We start from the raw sequence: 17,361 nt of genomic DNA, 5'->3' as shown, positions 1-17,361 counted from the left end.
GGGGAAGAGCTAAATAGATATCTCTTCAAAGATGATGTAGAGATGGCCAACAAGCACATGAAAAGATGCTCAACATCACTCTTTACCAGAGAAATACAAATCAAAATTACAATGAGGTATCACCTCACATCAGTCAGAATGGCCATCGTCCAAAAATCTACAAACAATAAATGCTGGAGAGGGTGCGGAGAAGAAGGAACCCTCCTACACTGTGATTGGAATGTAAAGAGGTACAACCACTATGGGAAACAGTATGGAGGTTCCTCCAAAAACTCAACAGAGAACTACCATATGCCCTAGTAATCCCACTCCTGAGTATATACTCAAAGAAAGCCATAATTCAAAAATATACATGCACCCCAGTGTTCATTGCAACACTATTTACAAAAGCCAGGACATGTATGTAACCTGAATGTCCATCAACAGAGGAATGGATAAAGAAGATGTGGTACATGTATACCGTGGAATATTACTCAGCCATAAAAAGCAACAAAATAGAACCATTTGCAGACACATGGGTGGACCTAGAAACTATCATGAAGAGTGAAGTGAGTCAGAAAGACAAAAGCAAATACCATATAATACTGCTTTTATGTGGAATCTAGAAAAATTGTACAGATGAACTTATTTGCAAAGGCAAAACAGAGACACAGGTGTAAACACATAGGCATACGAACAGGGGATGAGGGATGGGATGAATTGAGATTGAGACTGACATATATACACCACTACACGTCAAATAGATAACTAATGAGAACCTACTGTATAGCACAGGGAATGCTACTAAATGTTCTGTGGTGACCTAAATGGAAAGAAAATTCAAGAGAGGATAACCGATTCACCTTGCTGAACAGCAGAAACTAACACAACACTGTAAAGCAACTGTATTCCAATAAAAAATGAATACAAAATAAGATGTAACAAGTGGAATCTAAATATCATAGCAACCTTATCCTTGCTATCATTCATATTTTAAAAATACATACACAATTTTCAACAGTCAGAAATTTAACATCATGAACTTTCTCTTGAACTCATATATCCATTCTAATTACCCAGACAACTTTATTAATATGTAATATTATTAAGTTTTGTCTTTTATAGATCCTCTATCATAATTTTCAATTAGGAAATACTTATGTAAATTGAAATATAATTTTAAAAAATTTCTTTTGACTGCAAGGTTCTCAAGTCCTAAAAATTTCTTTTGGATTGAGTTAGAACTATTTGTAATACAAACTTGAGTAATACAACTTGAGTATATTACATGTTTTATGATAGTTACTATAAATAGAGAGCAAAATTTTATTAGAATGAATCTCTTAATGAGATGAATGTAGTTTTATTCCCCAATTAATTTGCATATCTAGGGATGAATATTATTTATGGCTATAATAAGATAGAGTTCACGACTAGTTTTATTCTATTTGATCTATCATTGAATAGCAATCAGTTAGGTACTTTTGAATTTTGTTGAAAGCAGAGGATTAGAAACCATGTGATTTGCTAATGAATTTCCTGCAGTTAATAGATTAGTTTACTTCATCAGGACAAATACCAAAATTTGTAATGGTCATTTGACTTAGTGCTAAAAGTGGGCCTTCTACACTAAATTCCACAGTGGCTGCAACACAGGATGAAAGAGAAGTGGGATTTTCTTTTCTGAAGTAAGAGAAGGGCAGTTGTGAAGGGGGATATGCAGCCAAGTTAGATACACTGTGTATGCTTAATCAAGCTAATTTTCTCTGTGTGTGTGCGTGTTATTGTTTTCTAACTGAATATGCCAAAGCCTTTGACTGTGTGGGTCACAATAAACTGTGGAAAATTCTGAAAGAGATGGGATACCAGACCACCTGACCTGTGGTGGTCTGGTAATCTGTATGCAGAAATCTGTATGCAGGTCAGGAAGCAACGGTTAGGACTGGACATGGAACAACAGACTGGTTCCAAATAGGAAAAGGAGTACGTCAAGGCTGTATATTGTCAAGGCTGCTTATTTAACTTATATGCAGAGTACATCATGAGAAACGCTGAGCTGGATGAAGCACAAGCTGGGATCAAGATTTCTGGGAGAAATATCAATAACCTCAGATATGCAGATGACACCACCCTTATAGCAGAAAGAGAAGAAGAACTAAAGAGCCTCTTGATGAAAGTGAAAGTGGAGAGTCAAAAGCTCAACATTCAGAAAACTAAGATCATGGCATCTGGTCCCATCACTTCATGGCAAATAGATGGGGAAACAGTGACAGACTTTATTTTGGGGGCTCTAAAATCACTGCAAATGGTGACTGCAGCCATGAAATAAAAAGATGCTTACTCTTTGGAAGAAAAGTTATGACCAACCTAGACAGCTTATTAAAAAGCAGAGACATTACTTTGCCAACAAAGGTCCATCTAGTCAAGCCTATGGTTTTTCCAGTATTCATGTATGGATGTGAGAGTTGGTCTATAAAGAAAGCTGAGCACCAAAGAATTGATGCTTTTGAACTGTGGTGTTGGAGAAGACTCTTGAGAGTCCCTTGGACTGCAAGGAGATCCAACCAGTCCATCCTAACGGAGATCAGTCCTGAATATTCATTGGAAGGACTGATGTTAAAGCTGAAACTCCAATACTCTGGCCATCTGATGTGAAGAGCTGACTCATTTGAAAAGACCCTGATGCTGGGAAAGATTGAGGCCAGGAAGAGAAGGGGATGACAGAGGATGACGTGGTTGGATGGTATCACCAACTCAATGGACATGAGTTTGAGTGAACTCTGGGAGTTAGTGATGGACACAGAGGCCTGGCATGCTGCAGTCCATGGGGTCGCAAAGAGTAGGACACAAGTGTGAACTGAACTGAACTGAAGGAAGTTTGAAGACCTCGGATCTAGTCCAGTGTTCCACTAGCAAAATAGTCCATTTTAAGATGAACTTGAGAGGTATTAATAGCCATTGGTAGCCTTCCATGTCCTCATTACCTCAATTCAACTTTAAATGTCCAAGATACCCTCAGGTTGGGGAAGAGGAAAGAGTATGGAGAAGGTGATTTTATTCCAGTCACTGATGCCAAACTTTTAATCCAACTGTGCTGAATTTCTAATTCCTCTTAATTGTTCTGGACCGTAAGTGGGTCCAAGCACAATATCACACCGTCTTAAGGATTCCCTGCCTCAAATGATTTTAACCAGAATTAGCATCCTGGAAAAGCAGTCTGTACTTTTATGAGGAAACTCTTCAAATATACTCAGCACTCAGTATCAGAAGGATCCATTTCTGCAGTCACTGAAGGTTCAACAACATTTGTTGGCTTGACTTTGTTTTACAAATAACACCAATCATAATTTCTCCCTTTAGTTATTGCACAGCTCACATTTTATCATCTTGTCTAAACATATATCAGAAAAAAAACTGACCTTCTATCTGTGTCACTCCCTTGAGATAATCTAGACAATTATCCTAAAATAAAATGGTGTTACTTTTAAATATAAAGTTTTCTTAAGATTCATGCTGAACACTAGTGAATTTTAACTTGCAAACATATAAGCTCACAACTCATTGAACCTACAATTTTTCCATGGATTTATACAGGCTTACCAAATGAAATATATAGGATTTACATATCTCATTTTTTTTTTTAGAAAATACTATAACTTTTGCCAGTTTTTCAGCCTTATGTCATCTTTGCCACTTATACTGATTTACCAGCTATCATGAGAGTTATATATGAGAGTTTTTATATAAATATATATATATGTACATGTGTATACATGAATTCTCTGCTCTAGGGTTTGTCTTTACATAAACAATGCTAATGTAAGATATCTACGTATTTATCTTCTGTCTTGGTTTTAATTTCTTTTAAAATAAATAATACTCACTTTATTTCATTGACTTCCCTGGTGGCTCAGATGATAAAGCGTCTGTCTACAATGTGGGAGACCTGGGTTCAATCCCTGGGTTGGGAAGTTCCCTGGAGAAGGAAATGGCAACCCACTCCAGTACTCTTGCCTAGAAAATCCCATGGACGGAGGAGCTTGGTGTCCATGGGGTTGCAAAGAGTCAGACATGACTGAACAACTTCACTTCACTTTATTTCATTTGACAGGAAATGAGGAAGCAAAATAATAATTTTATTAAGTGCTGCATCTCTACACTAATGATAATGCTATAATTTTTGTTTTAATCAATTTGAGCAAAAGTATATTTCAATATGGCATTTTAAGTATTGGGCATCATCCACTTAAGCTGACATTCAAGCATGGATTATTAATGTGTGGGCTGTAACACCCCATTCATATGAGCATTGAAGCCACTGGTGTGTATTCTGTTCAATGTACTCTAGTGAGGTTGTTGTTGTCTGAGTACATAATTTCCCTTAGGGTAGTTCTCACATTCTAATATAGTCATTATCATAACAAGTGCACCAGGATTTTTTTGTCCCTCTCTTAGCTTGTAGATTGGTTGTCAAAGCACTACTCTAAAATGTTCTTCTCCAAATGACATGTTTCTTTAATAATGTTTACAAAATGAAGCAAGAATTTAACTTTAGCAGTTGTTTGAAATGAATGGAAATATCGAATCATTGTCAATGTCCCAATATTTAATAATTATAAATATTTAATGATTCAGGAAAGACTGAGTGAATGGAGAATTTCAAATTCCAGGTTCTTTAAAAGTAACACTTTTCCATTTAGTCATTCAGATAGTAACTGGGTGCCTAGTGCATGTCAGGGATTGTAAGAGGCACTATGGAATCTGTAGGGTGTAAGAAAGATTCATGACTTTAAGACACTTTCATTTAGTTGGAGAACAGAGAGAGGTCTGGTGGTGGTGATGAAAGAAATAAACAGGAAAATGTGAAGAGTGAAGATGGAGGTGGGCACCCTCTTTAGTATTTGATTATCGGTGACCTCAGACACTGGAGGGTAGGAAGTTGCAGTAATGAAATGGGTGTTCCCTGACAAGCCTGAAACATCTTTGATCTACAAGATTGTCACCCTTGGAACTGACTCAGTCTAATTTTACAATCTGTCCTGCCCTGTACTTTAAAACTATTGTTGTTGGTCAGTTGCTAAGTCATCCAGCTCTTTGAGACCCAATGAACTGCAGCACACCAAACTTCCCTGTCCTTCACCATCTCCTGGAGGTTGCTCAAATTCATGTCTGTTGAGTCAATGATGCCATTCAACCACCTCATCCTCTTTTATGCCCTTCTCCTAGTGCCTTCAATCTTCCCCAGCATCAGGGTCTTTTCCAAAATGAGTCAATTCTTCATATCAGGTGACCAAAGTACTAAAGTTTCAATTTCAGCATCGTCTTTCCAATGAATAGTCAGGATTGATTTCCATTAGGATTGACTGATTTAATCTCCTTGCAGTCCAAGGGACTCTCAGGAGTCTTCTCCAGCACCACATTTCAAAAGCATCAATTCTTTGGTGCTCAGCTTTCTTTTGGTCCAACTCTCACATCCATACACAACTACTGGAAAAACTATAGCTTTGACTAGATGGATCTTGGAGAAGGCAATGGCACCCCACTCCAGTACTCCTGCCTGGAAGATCCCATGGACGGAGGAGCCTGGTAGGCTGCAGTCCATGGGGTCGCTGAGGGTCGGACATGACTGAGCGACTTCACTTTGACTTTTCACTTTCATGCATTGGAGAAGGAAATGGCAACCCACTCCAGTGTTCTTGCCTGGAGAATCCCAGGGATGGTGGAGCCTGGTGGGCTGCTGTCTACGGGGTCGCACAGAGTCGGACACGACTGAAGTGACTTAGCAGCAGCAGCAGATGGATCTTTATCAGCAAAGTAATGTCTCTGATTTTTAATATGATGTCTAGGTTTGTCATAGCTTTTCTTCCAGGGAGCAAACATCTTTTAATTTCATGGCTGCAGTCACCATCCACAGTGATTTTGGAGCCTAAGAAAATAAAGTCTGTCACTGTTTCCATTTTTTCCCCCATCTATTTGTCATGAAGTGATAGGACTGGATGCCATGATATTAGTTTTTTTCTTTTTGAATATTTAGGGTTATTTTATTTATTTTTTTATTGAAGGATAATTGCTTTACTGAATTTTGTTGTTTTCTGTCAAAGCTCAACCTGAATAAGCCATAAGTATACATCTATTCCCTCCCTTTTGAATTTCCCTCCCATCTCCTTCCCCATCCCACCCCTCTAGGTTAATACAGAGCCCCTGTTTGAGTTTCTTAGCCATTAGGCAAATTCCCATTGGCTATCTATTTTACATATGGTAATATAAGTTTCCATGTTACTCTTTCCATACATCTCACCCTCCCTTCCCTTCTCCCCATGTCCACAACTCTATTTTCTATGTCTGTTTCTCCATTGCTGCCCTGTAAGTAAATTCTTCAGTACTGTTTTTCTAGATTCTGTATATATGCATTAAAATATGATATTTATCTTTCTCTTTATGACTTACTTTGTATAATAGATTCTAGGTTCATCCATCTCATTAGAACTGACTCAAAGGCATTCTTTTTTATGGCTCAGTAATATTCCATTGTGTACATTTACCACTACTTCTTTATCCATTCATCTGTTGATGGACATCTAGGTTGCTTCCATGTTCTAGCTATTCTAAATAGTGCTGCAATGAACAATGGGATACATGTCTCTTTTTCAATTTTGGTTTCCTCAGATTATATGCTTAGGAGTGGGACTGCTGGGTCATATGGTGGTTTTATTCCTAGTTTTTTAATGAATCTCGATACCGTCTTCCATAGTGGCTGTATCAGTTTACATTCCCACCAACAGTGCAAGAGTGTTCCCTTTTCTCCATCCCCTCTCCAGCATTTATTGTTTGTAGACATTTTGATGATGGCCATTCTGACCAGTGTGAAGTGATATCTCATTGTAGTTTTGATTTGCATTTCTCTAATAATGAGTGATGCTGAGCATCTTCTCATGTGTTTTCTAGCCATCTATATGTCTTCTTTGGAGAAATGTCTGTTTAGATCTTTTCCCCATATTTTGATTGGGTTTTTTGTTTTTCTGGTATTGAGTTGTGTGAGCTGCTTGTGTATTTTGGAAATTAACCCTTTGTCAGTTATCTCATTTGCTATTAGTTTCTCCCATTCTGAGGGTTGTCTTTTCACCTTGCCTATAGTTTCCTTTGTTGTGCAAGTTTTTAAGTTTAATCAGGTCCCACTTATTTACTTTTGTTTTTATTTCCATTACTCTAGGAGGTGAGTCATAGAGGATCTTGCTTTGACTTATGTCATCAAGTGTTCTGCCTTTCTTTTCCTCAAAGAATTTTATAGTTTCTGGTCTTATATTTAGGTCTTTAATCCATTTTGAGTTTATCTTTGTGTATGGTGGAAGTGTTCTAATTTCATTCTTTTACATGTAGCTGTCCAGTTTTCCCAACACCATTATTGAAGAGGCTGTCTTTGCCCCATTGTATATTCTGGCCTCCTTTGTCAAATAGATGGTACCCATAGGTGCATGGGTTTAATTCTGGGCTTTTTATCTTGTTCCATTGGTCTATGTTTCTTTTTTTGTGCCAGTACCATACTGTCTTGATGACTGTAGCTTTGTAGTATAATCTGAAGTCAGGAAGGTTGATTCCTCCAGCTCCACTCTTCTTTCTCAAGACTGCTTTGGCTATTTCAGGTCTTTTGTGTTTCCATATGAATTGTGGGATTGATTCCTTAATTTCTCTTTCTGATTTTTCATTGTTAGCACATAGAAATGCAAGTGATCTCTATGTATTGATTTTGTATCCTTAGCAACAATGAGCTCTAGTAATTTCCTGATACTAGTCTTTAGGGTTTTCTATGTACAGTATCATGTCATCTGCAAACAGTGAGAGCTTTACTCCTTCTTTTCTGATATGGATTCCTTTTATTTCTTTGTCTTCTTTGATTGCTGTAGCTACGATTTCCAGAACTATGTTGAATAATAATGGGGAAATTGGACACCCTTATGTTGTTCCTGATCTTAGGGGGAATGCTTTCAGTTTTTCACCATTGAGAATAATGTTTGCTGTAGGTTTATCATATATGACCTTTACTATGTTGAGATAGGTTCCTTCTATGCCCATTTTTTTTTCAAGAGTTTCATCATAAATGGATGCTGCATTTTGTCAAAGGCTTTTTCTGCATCTATTGAGATTATCATATGGTTTTCATCTTTCAGTTTGTTACTATGGTGTATCACATTGATTGATTTGCATATATTGAAGAATGCTTGCGTCCCTGGAAAAAAATCCAACTTGATCATGGTGTATGGGCTTTTTAATGTGTTGTGAATTCTGTTTGCTTAAATTTTGTTGAGGATTTTTGCATCTATTTTCATCAGTGATATTAGCCTGTAGCTTTCTTTTTTTGTGTTGTCTTTGTGTGGTTTTGATATCTGGGTGATGGTGGCCTCACAGAATGAGTTTGGAAATGTTCCTTCCTCTGCAGCGTTTTGAAAACATTTTAGAAGGGTAGGCATTAGCTCTTCTCTAAATGTTTAATAGAATTCTCCTGTGAAGCTATCTCGTCCTGGGCTTTTGTTTTTTGGGAGATTTTTGATCACAGTCAATTTCAGTGCTTGTAATTGGGTTGTTCATAATTTCTACTTCTTCCTGGTTCAGTCTTGGAAGATTGAACTTTTCTAAGAATCTGTACATTTCATCCATGTTATCCGTTTATTGTACTTCCCTGGTGGCTCAGACAGTAAAGCGTCTGTCTACAATGCGGGAGACCTGGGTTCAATCCCTGGGTTGGGAAAATTCCCTGGAGAAGGAAACGGCAACCAACTCCAGTTCTCTTGCTTAGAAAATCCCATGGAAGGAGGAGCCTGGTGTCCATGGGGTTGCAAAGAGTCTTATTGCCATGTAGTTGTTAATAATAGTCTCTTATAATCCTTTGTATTTCTTCATTGTCTGTTGTAACCTCTCCTTTTTCATTTCTAATTTTGTTAATTTGATTCTTCTCTCTTTTATTCTTGATGTGTCTGGCTAAAGGTTTGTCAATTTTGTTTCTCTTCTCAAAGAACCAGCTTTTAGTTTTATTAATCTTTACTATTGTTTCTTTCATTTCTTTTTCATTTATTTCTGCTTGTATCTTTATGATTTCTTTCCTTCTACTAATCTGGAGATTTTTTGTTGTTGTTCTTCTTCTTCTTATTCCAGTTGTTTTAGGTGTAAAGTTAGGTTGTGTATTCGATGTTTTCCTTGTTTCTTGAGGTAGGATTGTATTGCTATAAACTTCCACTTAGAATTGCTTTTGCTGCTTTCCATAGGTTTTGAGTTGTCGTGTTTTCATTGTCATTTGTTTCTAGAAATTTTTTATTTCCCTTTTGATTTCTTCAGTACCCTGTTGGTTATTTAGAAACGTGTTGTTTAATCTCCATGTGTTTGTGTTTCTTACAGTTTTTTTTTCTTGTAATTGATATCTAGTCTTATAGCATTGTGGTTGGAGAAGATGCTTAATGTGATTTCAATTTTCTTAAATTTACTGAGCTTTGATTTGTGACCCAAGATGTGGTCTATCCTGGAGAATGTTCCAGTTGCACCTGAGAAGTTGTATTCATCTGCATTTGGATGGAATATCCTGAAGATATCAATGAGATCCATCTCATCTGATGTATCATTTAAGACTTGTGTTTCCTTATTAATTTTCTGTTTTGGTGATCTGTCCATTGATGTGAGTAGGGTGTTAAAGTCTCCTACTATTATTGTCAGTTTTTCCTTTTATGTCTCTTAATGTTTGTCTTATGTATTGAGGTGCTCCTATGTTTGGTGCATAGATATTTACAATTGTTATGTCTTCCTCTTGGATTGATCCCTTGATCATTATGTAGTGTCCTTTCTTATCTCTTGTAATATTCTTTATTTTAAGGTCTATTTTGTCTGATATGAGGAGTGCTACTCCAGCTTTCTTGTGCTTCCCATCTGCATGGAATATATTTTTTCATCCTCTCACTTTCAGTCTAAATGTGTCTTTAGATCTGAAGTGGGTTTCTTGTAGACAGCATATATATGGGTCTTGTTTTTGTATCCATTCAGCCAGTCTGTGGCTTTTGGTCAGAGCATTTAATTTGTTTATATTTAAAGTAATTATTGATATATTTGTTCCTATTGCCATTTTCTTAATTGTTTAGGGTTGATTTTGTAGATCTTTTTCCTTCTCTTGTATTTCTTGACTATATAAGTCCCTTTAACATTTGTTGTAAAGTTGGTTTGGTGGTACTGAATTCTCCTAAATTTTGCTTGTCAGAAAAGCTTTTTATTTCTCCATCAATTTTGAATGAGATCCTTGCTGAATACAGTAATTTTTGTTGTAGATATTTCCCTTTCATTACTTTGAATATATCCTGCCATTCCCTTCTGGCCTGCAGGGTTTCTGCTGAAAGATCAGTTGTTAAACATATGGGGTTTCCCTTGTATGTTACTTGTTGCTTTTCCCTTGCTGCTTTTATATTCTTTCTTTGTGTTTAGTCTCTATTAGTTTGATTGGTATGTGTCTTGGTGTGTTTCTCCTTGGGTTTATCCTGTATGGGACTTTTTGTGCCTCTTGGACTTGCTTGACTAGTTCCTTTTCCATGTTGGGGAAATTTTCAACTATAATCTCTTCAAAATTTTTCTCATACCCTTTTTTTTTGTCTTCTTCTTCTGGGACCCCTATAATTTGAATGTTGGTGCATTTGATATTGTCCCAGAGGTCCCTAAGACTTTGAGTCCCTAAGACTCAGTTCTTTTCATTCTTTTTACTTTATTCTGCTCTTCAGAAGTTATTTCCACCATTTTATCTTCCAGGTCACTGAGTCGATCTGTTTCAGATATTCTGCTGTTGGTTCCTTCCAGAGTGTTTTTAGTTTCAGTAATTGTGTTGTTTGTCTCTTTACATTTATTCTTTAATTCTTCTAGATCTTTGTTAATTGATTATTGCATGTTCTCCATTTCATTTTCAAGATTTTTGATAAAGTTTACTATCTTTATTCTGAATTTTCTTTTTCAGGTAGTTTGCCTATTTCCTTTTCATTTATTTGGACTCCTGTGTTTCTAATTTGTTCCTTCATTTGTGTTGTATTTCTCTGCATTTTCATTATATATTTTTTTAAACTTGTTTTGTTTGAGGTCTTTTCCCATGTGTTAAGGTTGAATTCTTTCTTCCTTTTGCTTTCTGCCCTCCTAAGGTCGGTCCAATAGTTTGTGTAAGTTTTGTATAGGGTGAGATTTGTGCTGGGTTGCTTGCTTGTTTGTTTTTCCTCTGATAGGCAAGGCTGATTGAGGTGGTAATCCGGTCTGCTGATGATTGGGTTTGTAATTTTGTTTTGTTTGTTGTTTAGGTGAGGTGTCCAGCACACAGTGCTACTGGTGGTTGGGTGATGCTGGTGCTGTATTCAAATGGTTTCCTTAGGGTGAGTTCTTACTATCTGATACTCCCTAGGGTCAGTTCTCTGGTAGTCTAGGTCATGGAGTCAGTGATCCTGCTCCAAAGGCTCAGGGCTTGATCTCTGTTTAGAAACAAAGATTCCACAAGTGGTTTGTTATGGCATTAAATGAGATTAAAACAAATACCCCAAAACAAGAAACCAAAGATGAACTCCAGACAAATGACTGTTACAAAATCAGGCCAATAATAATTAAAATAATGGAATATACACATAACATATACGTATACACCCATAAGCAAAGTCAAAACAGTCCAAATAAAATAAAGTACAGTAGATTCACCCAGGAAACAAAGGAAGTCAAAAATTATATTTACCAGTTAAGAACAAAACCAACTAAAACACAAACTGGAAAACAAAACTAAAGCAAGGTGCCAAGTGGGGAATAAAGCAATGAAAACAAAATCAACAAATATGCTGAGAGGAAAGGAAAGAAAGAAAAGAAAGAAAAAATAGATATGCAAAGTTAAATAGAGGTAAATGAAGAAGATTTACGTACATTAAAGATTAACTGCAAGGGGAAAAGAACAGTAGAAAAGGCAAACAAAGGAATAAATATACAAATATATATAATAGGTTTAAAAAATTAAAAACTAAAATTATAAAAAAAGAGAAAAGAAAAAAAAGGAAGAAGAAAGGAAAAATAAAAAAGGAAAACTCCACAGAACTGCAAACGCCCAATGTAAAGGCAGAGGTTTATAATAACAATAAAAAGTTTGACTGAATATACACATATACATATATACACATAAGCAAAATAAAAACAGTCGAGCAAAAATAAAGTACAATAGATTGATCCAGCAAACAAAGGAAACCAAAAATTGTATCTACCAGTTAAGATCAAAACTAACTAAAGTACAAACTGGAAAACAAAACTAAAGCAAGGTGCCAACTGGGGAAGAAAGCAATGAAAACAAAACTAACAAATATGTTGAGAGGAAAGGAAAGAAAGTAAAGAAAGAATAGATATGCAAAGTTAAATAGAGGTAGATAAAGAAGATTTATATATTAAAGTTTAATTGCAAGGGGAAAAGAACTGTGGGGAAAGCAAACAAGGGAATAAATATAGAAAAAATAATAATAGGTTTAAAAATTAAAATTAAAGAAAAAAAGAAAACTCCACAGAACTGTAAAAGCCCAGAAGCCCAATGTAGAGGCACAGGTTTATAACAGCAATAAAAATGTGACTGAGAAAAAAAAAAAAAGCTCAAAAACTTAATTAGATTTAATAGTGCCAATTAAATCATCAACTACAACAGAGCAGGGAAATAAAGGGAAAAAAAAGAATCTATCAGTATAGTTCAGTATAGTCGCTCAGTCATGTCCAACTCTTTGTGACCCCATGAATCGCAGCATGCCAGGCCTCCCTGTGATCACTAGCTCCTGGAGTTCACTCAAACTCATGTCCATTGAGTCGTTGATGCCATCTAACCATCTCATCCTCTGTCGTCCCATTCTCCTCCTGCCCAGCATCAGGGTCTTTTCAGTGAGTCAACTCTTCGCATGAGGTTGCCAAAGTATTGGAGTTTCAACTTCAGCATCAGTTCTTCCAATGAACACCCAGGACTGATCTCCTTTAGGATGGACTGGTTGGATCTCCTTGCAGTCCAAGGGACTCTCAAAAGTCTTCTCCAACACCACAGTTCAAAAGCATCAGTTCTTCTGCACTCAGCTTTCTTCACAGTCCAACTCTCACATCCATACATGACCACTGGAAAAACCAGAGCTTTGACTAGACGGACCTTTGCTGGCAAAGTAATGTCTCTGCTTTTTAATATGCTGTCTAGGTTGGTCATAACTTTCCTTCCAAGGAGTGTCTTTTAATTTCATGGCTGCAGTCACCATCTGCAGGGATTTTGGAGCCCCCAAAAATAAAGTGTGACACTGTTTCCACTGTTTCCCCATCTATTTCCCATGAAGTGATGGGACCGGATGCCATGATCTTAGTTTTCTGAATGTTGAGCTTTAAGTCAACTTTTTCACTCTCCTCTTTCACTTTCATCAAGAGGCTTTTTAGTTCCTCTTCACTTTCTACCATAAGGGTGGTGTCATCTGCATATCTGAGGTGATTGATATTTCTCCCGGCAATCTTGATTCCAGCTTGTGCTTCCTCCCAGCCCAGCATTTCTCATGATGTACTCTGCATATAAGTTAAATAAGCAAGGTGACAATATACAGCCTTGACGTACTCCTTTTCCTATTTGGAACCAGTCTGTTGTTCCATGTCCAGTTCTAACTGATGCTTCCTGACCTTCATATAGATTTCTCAAGAGGCAGATCAGATGGTCTGGTATTCCCATCTCTTTCAGAATTTTCCACAGTTTATTTTGATCCACACAGTCAAAGGCTTTGACATAGTCAATAAAGCAGAAATAGATGTTTTTCTGGAACTCTCTTGCTTTTTCCATGATTCAGCAGATGTTGGCAATTTGATCTCTGGTTCCTCTGCCTTTTCTAAAACCAGCTGGAACATCTGGAAGTTCATAATTCACGTATTGCTGAAGCCTGGCTTGGAGAATTTTGAGCATTACTTTACTAGCATGTGCTGCTGCTGCTGCTGCTAAGTCACTTCAGTGGTGTCTGACTCTGTGCTACACCATAGATCTACCAGGCTCCCCCGTCCTGGGAATCTCCAGGCAAGAACACTGGAGTGGGTTGCCATTTCCTTCTCCAATGCATGAAAGTGAAAAGTGAAAGTGAAGTCGCCCAGTCATGTCCGACTCTTAGCGACCCCATGGACTGCAGCCCACCTGGCTCCTCCGTCCATGGGATTTTCCAGGAATGTGAAGCCAAGTGGGCCTTAGAAAGCATCACTATGAACAAAGAGTACAGGAGTGGGGTGCCATTTCCTTCAATGAGTGCAATTGTGTGGTAGTCTGAGCATTCTTTGGCATTACCTTTCTTTGGGATTGGAATGAAAACTGACCTTTTCCAGTCCAGTGGCCACTGCTGAGTTTTCCAAATTTGCTGGCATATTGACTGAAGCACTTTCACAGCATCATCCTTCAGGATTTGAAATAGCTCAACTGGAATTCCATCACCTCCACTAGCTTTGTTCGTAGTGATGCTTTCTAAGGCCCACTTGGCTTCACATTCCAGATGTCTGGCTCTACGTGAGTGATCACACCATCGTGATTATCTTGGTCGTGAAGATCTTTTTTGTACAGTTCTTCTGCGTATTCTTGCCACCTCTTCTTAATATCTTCTGCTTCTGTTAGGTTCATACCATTTCTGTCCTTTATCGAGCCCATCTTTGCATGAAATGTTCCCTTGGTATCTCTGATTTTCTTGAAGAGATCTCTAGTCTTTCCCATTCTGTTGTTTTCCTCTACTTCTTTGCACTGATCGCTGAGGAAGGCTTTCTTATCTCTCCTTGCTATTCTTTGGAACTCTGCATTCAAATGGGAGTAGCCATCATGGTCAACAAAAGAGTCCGAAATGCAGTACTTGGATGCAATCTCAAAAAACGACAGAATGATCTCTGTTCATTTCCAAGGCAAACCATTCAATATCACAGTAATCCATGCCTATGCCCCAACCAGTAACGCTGAAGAAGCTGAAGTTGAATGGTTCTATAAAGACCTACAAGACCTTTTAGAACTAACACCCAAAAAAGATGTCCTTTTCATTATAGGGGACTGGAATGCAAAAGTAAGAAGACAAGAAACACCTGGAATAACAAGCAAATTTGGTCTTGGAGTATGGAATGAAATAGGGCAAAGGCTAATAGAGTTTTGCCAAGAGTACGCACTAGTCATAGCAATCACCCTCTTGCAACAACACAAGAGAAGACTCTACACATGGACATCACCAGATGGTCAATAGCAAAATCAGTTTGATTATATTCTTTGCAGCCAAAGATGGAGAAGCTCTATACAGTCAGCAAAAACAAGACTGGGAGAGGACTGTGGTTCAGATCATGAACTCCTTATTGCCAAATTCAGGCTCAAATTGAAGAAAGTAGTGAAAACCATTAGACCATTCAGGTATGACCTAAATCAAATCCCTTATGATTATACAGTCGAAGTGAGAAATAGATTTAAGGGACTAGATCTGATAGAGTGCCTGATGAACTATGGAATGAGGTTCGTGACATTGTACAGGAGACAGGGATGAAGACAATCCCCATGGAAAAGAATCTATAGAACAAGTCAAAACATAAGAATAATAAATGCTTTTCTTGAGTCACTGCTGTCAGAGTCCTTGCCCTCGCTGGGAGTCAGAGTCCACCTTGCCTCCCTAGGATGACCTCTAACACTGTGCTGATCTATGGACCAGCTGTTGGGGCAGCTGAGATTCTAATCTGGTCCTGCTCCTGTGTGTTCTTGCCTCCAATGTCCACAGCTATCAGAACTAGTGTGTTTTCTTTTGTGGGACCTCTCAATGTCCTTTTATGTATTCCATAGAGAGTCTACCGAGTTGATCATGTGGACTTAATCTGCAGCTTTTACAGCTGGTGGGAAGGTTTTGAGTTTTCTTCCTTAGCCACACTGCCCCTGGGTTTCAATTGTGGTTTTATTTCCACCTCTACATGTGGGCCGTCCACTGAGGATTCCTTCTTAGGCTGCCCTGGAGGACTTGGGTTTGCCCCTGTGAGGGCCAGGTGTGGAGGTGGTGCAGCTGATTGGATTGCAGGGGTTCTGGCTGCACCAGGTACTCAGGGGAGTTGTCGGCTAGGGCAGCAGGAAATATAGTGTTCTAGGAGGGTATGGCACCCAGTATTGGCCAATACACTCCAGTATTCTTGCCTGGAGAAACCCCCTGAAAGAGAAGCCTGGCAGGCCACAGTCTACAGGGCTGCAAATAGTTGGACACGACTGAAGTGAACCCTGCATGTATAGACGTGAGATTCTTTTTGGCCTGTGGCAGCTCTGCCCCAGTGAGAGTTGAGCATGAAGGTGGCATAGCTGCTTGGCTTGCGGGGACCCTGGCGGTGCAAAGTGTGCAGGGACACAGATTGCCTCCACCCCAGGAGTTATGGCCCCATCAGAGTCTTTTTTCAAGCCTCTTATAACTGGCAATCAGAAGGCCTCTGGTCAGTCTTTCTCTGTAGCTCTGCCCATTCAGGCACTTGGAGGGCTCCCTTGCCTGGGGTCCTTCTCTGTTGTTTTGGTGCGTCAGGCACATAGAGGGGCCCCTCTGGCTGGGGTCCTACTCTGTAGATCGGTGCATTAGGCACTTAAAGGGGCACCCTGGGTGGGGTCCTTGTCTATTATTCAGTGTGTCAGGGGTTTGATAGGCCAGCCTCTCTCTTGTTTTGCTGCCAATGCTGGTGTGTGGGAAGAGAGAGGCTGTGGTGATGGCTCCACCCCTACATGTGACTCAGCAGTATCGCCTTGCTTCCCTGGCTGCCCAGCTTTCCTCCACAGGCATTTCCCACCACAGTCTCCTTCTTCACATCCCCTTGATCTGCCTCTCCATAGTCAACAGCAGCCCTCACTCTGGGATTGCTCCACAATCCCTAAACTCCAGCTCCCAGCTTCTGTGCCTTCCAAGGGACCTGCATCCCTGCCCGGGGTATGTATGGCTATGGCAAGGACTGTCTGATTCTCATTCAATTTAGGCTGCCATAGGTCAGCTGTTTCACTCTCAGCCTTAAATGTTTCTCCTCTGACTCAGACAGTTGCCCAAATGTGGGGATTGGACCCCTGCTTCAGTTCCCCCACCCGCTGAGGGCAGGTCCAGTCCTACTAACACTCCTGTTTTTCCCCCTAGTCCCTTCATTGTACTGAATTTTGTGTGTTTCTGTATATTCTTTTCTGCTGGTCAAGTATTCCTGTCTGCTCTCAACTGCTGCTCTGCATGCACTTGTGTGTCTGAATGTGTATTCCTAATGTATCCATGGAGAGAGGTGTACTCTACATCCACCTTCTCCTCTGCCATCTTGTTTTCCCCTGAATGTTGAATTTTAAGCCAGCTTTTTCACTAGCTCCTCTTCACTTTATGCTATTAGGCTGGTGTCATTTGCATA

This window comes from Bos grunniens, chromosome 6 (genome assembly GCF_055505025.1).
Source record: "Bos grunniens cultivar Pamir isolate PY7600 chromosome 6, Bosgru_T2T1.0, whole genome shotgun sequence".
Taxonomy (NCBI): domain Eukaryota; kingdom Metazoa; phylum Chordata; class Mammalia; order Artiodactyla; family Bovidae; genus Bos; species Bos grunniens.
Note: the sequence above shows the minus strand (reverse complement) of the source record.